Genomic DNA, 6,174 nt, shown 5'->3' with positions numbered 1-6,174 from the left:
GGGTGAAAAAAAAATATTCTCAGATAAGCCTTGACTAGATATATATTTTGTTCCTTAAACTAGTTGACTAAACCATGACCATAGAAAATTTAAGATTATGTGTATATAATTTTTGTCTCATTCTTTATATAACATAACAAACCTACACAGACCTTCATCACTTGCTTAGGCTTTCTCATTTTTTTTCTATTTTGGAAAATATCTCCATTCTCATATCCTTTTAAAATCTTTTACATTTTCATTTTTTTAAATAATTATGAGACATAATAGCATTAACAAATAATTTTTCCATCTGTTGTGAGACTTCTTTTCCCAGGGATTCTAAGCAATGCTTATTCCCTTTAAAGGTTCTAGTGTCAAGCCAACCAAAGTTTTACTGGAGAATCAAAGAATTTATTGAGCTTACTTACAGAGATAACTGAGGGGCTGCTGAGGTGTATGTATGACCTGAGGGTATGCACACTGGAAAGCCTTTACCCAGCATGGGTCATGCCTTCTCTTCCTAGCCTTCCACAGATCATATACTTTAGCCCTCCTCAAATCCAGGAGGCCATGTGTGATTAGGGTCAAATTACATATAGTTGGCTCGGAATAGTGGCTGGATTTTCCATGAATGAGCACAACCGTCAACAAGCCCAGTTGTGACGATGCTTAGAGATGAGGCTCAGCTGAAGTCGTGATGATGGTAGTTATTCCATGCACAAGGGGCTGCTGTATAGCATCATCTTATTAAAAGGACCTGAAATTTAAAAGGATTTGATGCTAGGATCCACATATGAGGGAAAAGATACGTCGTTTTTTTTTTTTTTTTCTTAGTCTATGTTACTTCACTTAGTATTACAGTTTCTAGATCCATCCATTTACCTGCAAATTATGTTATTTCATCTTTCTTTAAATCTTTAGTCTTCTATATCTTAAATATATATTAAAATTTATCTGAGTCATAAACTTCAATTTAATATTAAGGTTTCCACAATAAGTAAATACTATCAGAGAACTAATCAGAAAACTCAAAAGAGATCTCTATAACTCCACACTAAAATTTTTCCTTAATTTGTTTTTATTTTATGTATATGTGTTATGCCTGTATGTGTATGTAAGTGCAACCTGTGCCATCCAGTACCCACAGAGGACAGAAGAGAACATCAAATCCCCACAACTGGAGTTATAGATGGTTATTACCTGCTGTGTGTGTGCTGGGGTTTGAACTCAGACCTCCTGCAAGAGCAGCCAGTGCTCTTAACTGCAGAGCCATCTCTCCAGTCCCCAGAAATTCCATGTTACTTTAAACAATCTTGTAATAATGATAGAGTTTTAAATGAAAAAAAAAATCTCTTGAATCATCTCAAGGGTGTAGGACATTACAAAGGCTTAGTAATTTAGACAAAGGAGTTGAGAACAGAAGATTCTAATGAAGTCTCTAAGTAAAGTTGGTATTATTATGCAGCGATGCATATGAAGAATTGCCTGAGAACATTCAAGGGGAAAACAGCACTAGCACTGATGCAATTAAAACCTACTTATTTCACAAAATCGTATTTCCTCCTACCCTGCTTGATCAATTTTTCTGCATACCTTGTTTTTCCCTTAAAAACAGAAACTCTATTTTGACACAAGGCCCAACTGAATAATTTAAAACCTGTATTAATAAAGCAAAATAAATAATTTCCTGTAAATACGATTTCATTTTCAGGTGACTTCTTTGAGTGGAGTCCTTTCTATAGTTTTGGAAAATATCCAGTAGTATATTTCATGGCAAGTCTAATCTTATGGTCCTTTTTTTTTTCAGATTTCTGTGAAGCTAATCAAAGGCCCAGGAGCACACTTACCATTGTTAATTGTTGACTGTTGTTGGAGAAAATTATGAAAGAATGAAGCTGAGATGAGGTTATTTTATAAATAAAACAAAGTATTCTTCCTTTGGTAATGTAAACAAGGAAAGAAATACTAAAACAATGTGTATTTACAAAACATGTTTTGTATCACGTTCTGATATACTTAAAACACAACCTTTACACTATCTTTTTGATTAAATATTAAGCATATACGGAACAGCAAAGGAAAACTGAGTGGAAAAGAGTGGCGGCAGCGGAGCTCTCTGTTCTGGGGAGATTACCACAGCAAGCAGCATTCGGATGCTTTTGCCAGATGAAACTTAAAAGTAGAAAGGTATTGTTTGCCAAGTCAACATTCAATTGTGTGAGGCAAGAGTAAATACTTGATATGATTCAACTTTCATGCCACAATTAATGTTGTACTTGGAAATAAAAATAATTGTGTTAAAATATCTCAATTACTGGGGCATCTGAACGGTAAATTCTGTCCCAGGAACTAAGATCACTGTCAACCTTCAGCCCACCCTTGGTGCTCTGGATTGTTCCACTTGCTGATCTATTTCTGCTGTGTTCAGCTGGCTACTGTTAACTCAATGCCACGTAAAAATAGCATTTGAAACAATGAGGGGAAAGGAGAAACCTGCTCCTTCCTCTCTGCTTCGCGTTGGTGTTCTGCTTCCCGCTGCTCAGAGTCACCACAGCAACGCTTTTTCACGTGACTGTGACATTTCATTTCAGGAGCATTGGCTAATTTCAGTCTGTACTTTTCCCAACACTTTTCAGAACCCAGCTCATCACACCCCGTCAGAGACACCAGCTTCAACTGAGTGAGCAGCAACTCTTCAGACTTCTGGGTTTGACCTCTGCAGATTTCCTAATTTTTTACCTATTTTATTGTTTTTACCTTGTGCATGAGTGTATTGCTTGCATGCACGTACATGCACCTGTGTCATGCAGAGGTCAGAATAGGCTGTCAGATCTCCTGGAACTGGAGTTACAGATTGTTATTAGCTACCATGTGGATGCTGGCACTGGAATTCCCAGTCCTCTGTAAGAACAGCCAGTGCTCTTAAGCTCAGAGCCATATCTCCAGTCCCCATATTTTCTCTTTTAGTAATTCCAAACTGTAATTGTCCCAGCCCTAGGAAAATCAGCTTCTTGTGGTAGTGAGCATTGCTTCTTGCCTTAGTACGTCCTTTGTACACTGCAGCCCCGAATAAATGGTGTTGCTTTTTGAGTTAAAAACAAAAAGTTACTAATGATGGCATGAAAAAAAAAAAAAAAAACCCTGCTGTGTGGTTTCTGTGTCTGGATTCATATGCCATCACCACAGTTTAATAAATCATTGCTTAAGCCCTTCTGTGTACATGTTTTGTTTGTTGACATGAATCAATATGTGAATTTTAATGAATTTTCCAGATTTACCTGAAATCCTAGAGGTCATTAATAAGAAAGCAAAGTTGCATATAAAATTTACTTGTTGAGGCAAAAAGTGGCCCATTCGTGGTATTGCTACACTTTTCATTTATCACCAGAACATTTGCACGGGAGATTTCTTCACATTTCCAAGTAGTTTCATTGAACATGAATCCAGATTTTTAACATATCTCATTTCAAAATATCTCTCTCCCATTAAATAGGTTACCATGTGTCTAAAAGATAGAGTTCTAAGAAAACCCAACATTTCTACAGCTCATGAATCAACCTATTTAAAGTACTTGTAGCAAACCTTGCAGACAGTAAAGTGAATAAATTGTGCTTGATTTAGTTTAGTATTAAGTATATTCTACTGTGTTCTAATTCTTTGGAGAATTTGTAATCCCACTGTTTATTGTATGTCATAATTTCTTATTAACTAAACAAAAATCTGTCTATCAAGGACAGTATCCCCTTTACTTAAGAAATAGAAAGCTTTTTTTTTTTTTTTTTTTTTTTTTTTTTTTTTGGTCTTTTTTGGGACAGGGTCTTCCTGTAGCCCCAGCTGACCTGGAACTCACTTTGTAGACCATGTTGGCCTCAAACTCACAGAGATCCACCTGCCTCTGCCTCCCAAGTGCTGAGACTATTTTGTAATTAATTCCTTGTCCAAAGTTTCCCACTATTTTTTTTCATTATCTGTGATGCTCTGACTCTATTACTCTAGAAATCATCTGATACAAAAATCTCATTTTATTTCCATATGTATAATGTCATGGCGCTACATAAAACTAAACTACATTTTGTTTAGTTATCTTGCTGGACTTCCTATGTTATCTTTAGAATGAAAAACTGAAGTTTAATCAAAGCTGTAGCATTAATTCACTATGTTAAGGGAAAGAAATGCCAAACAGGTCAGGTCAAACACAGTCAAGCGCTTAACTCTGGGGACAGAAGTCTCTTGTACAGGAATAGCATGTGGTGCTTTTCACTTGTCACCAGAATTGTGGAGTATATAGACCAATATAATACATAAAAGTGCTTAGGAAATTCACCTCTAAGTTCAAAGCAGGTGAAATCTTCCTGATTTTCAGGTTCAAAGTTTCTAGAAGTAACAATGTAAATCTTCCCCTGCTTCGCAGCCGCAGTACTGACTTCTGCAGCATTAATAACCCTTTGGTGTTCCCCAGTTGAGTCTGATAAGAATAAAAATTTATTATCTAAATAACTTTCTAGGTGACATTAAGATTACTAAGCAGTTCTCTTCTAAGCTGTAAACAATTAAAGTGTCTCATACAGGCACTCCAGTAAAACACAATTGCTCCCCTCGCTAATAAATTCATTTTAGATATTCTATCTCTGGTCTCCATCTAGTAAAAACAATTCTGAATGTCAGGAGTTTTCAACACTTGCTAGACCCCATGACTTTGTATTTCTTTTAAGCTATTCTGTCACTCAAGTATGTTCTCACTCCATTGACCTGCTTTTGTCAGTCACCAATAATTTCTACCTTGCTAAATCCAGTAACCAATTATCTTAATTACTCCTTAAAAAAAATAATTTCTTTGCTGGATGTCTTCACCAGGCTCCCAGGAAAGCTCATTAATTCCTCTATGCAGTCTACAGTGCCACAGTCTACTCATATCTCAGCCTGTACACACCGTGAGGGGCAGGACAGTATGCCTGGGCCTCGCATCTTTCCTCTTTACATTGCTCTTCTGGTAATTCATCCAAGCTCATTGTTCTAAGCATCATTTATCTCCTGACAACTCTGAATTAGAAGTGTCCAAACAATACATTGTTGGCTCATGTGTCAACTGCTTAGTATATTTCCACTTAAATTAATAATAGTATTTCACAATTACTATGTCTGAGAAATTCTGATAATTTCTCTTCTTAGAAAACACCATGAGCTTCTGTTTTCTAGGACAAAAGTGCTGACCCATTTAATATCTGGTATACTAATCTATCATCATCCTTTGATAACTCCACCCTCAAATAAACCCACAATCAAGTCATTTCTCATGAAGAAAACTATTAAAACTCCATCCAAACTACTACTACTCCAAACACATCTGATCTATTTGTTCTGTTTCTAAACTCATTCCCCTCTAGTTTTTTTCTCAATGCAACAAGTAGAATAATTTTTTAAAATGTGGGTAACACATATTTCTAGTATGCACAAACAGAAGACAATGTGTGAATGATGGTGTAAAAAGACTTATGTCATCTGGACCAGCACTATTTCTTACCATAATTCAACTGCTCACCCAGTTTCAAACACATTAGCATCTTTACTATTATTTAAATGTAGTACACACTTTCCTGCCTCAATTGCTCATGTACTTCCAGTTCTTTTCTAAAATTTTAACTTAGGAATAAAACCATTTCTGTTCAGTTGATAAAAGTTGTGACCTACAAGATTTATCAATTATCATGCTTTCATTTGATCGCACTTACAGCCTTGAGATTTTATTAGACAATTCCCTGTTAACTGCTAGTGAAATAAATATACACATGGGAGGGCCATGCCCTCTGTCACTGCCAATGCAGTTTCAAGTCCTAGGAGACAGTAAACATGTGTATGTAGCCCATAAAGAAACTCAGTAAGTAGGAAATGAGTAACTATATAAAATAGGACTATAAAAGATTTTAACATATACCAAATATGTTAAAGCTGTAGTGAAAAGCTTCTAATCATGTAGTTATTAAAAATTTGTAAAAGTATGATTAAAAAAAATAATTCTTCAAAGCATAAAAATTTGCTCCTTAATAACTAGTAGATGTGAAAAACATTATCATTGAAATCTACCTGATGACTTTATATCCATGTTCAGATGCCAAGGAGCTCAGAAAGTAACTGACTGTGACTAGTAATAATCTGATATATAGAAATTAGCCACAAGTGCAAACATCTTAATGT

Source organism: Nannospalax galili, unplaced genomic scaffold, assembly GCF_000622305.1.
Source record: "Nannospalax galili isolate Female #2095 unplaced genomic scaffold, S.galili_v1.0 scaffold65, whole genome shotgun sequence".
In the NCBI taxonomy this organism is placed as follows: Eukaryota; Metazoa; Chordata; class Mammalia; order Rodentia; family Spalacidae; genus Nannospalax; species Nannospalax galili.
Note: the sequence above shows the minus strand (reverse complement) of the source record.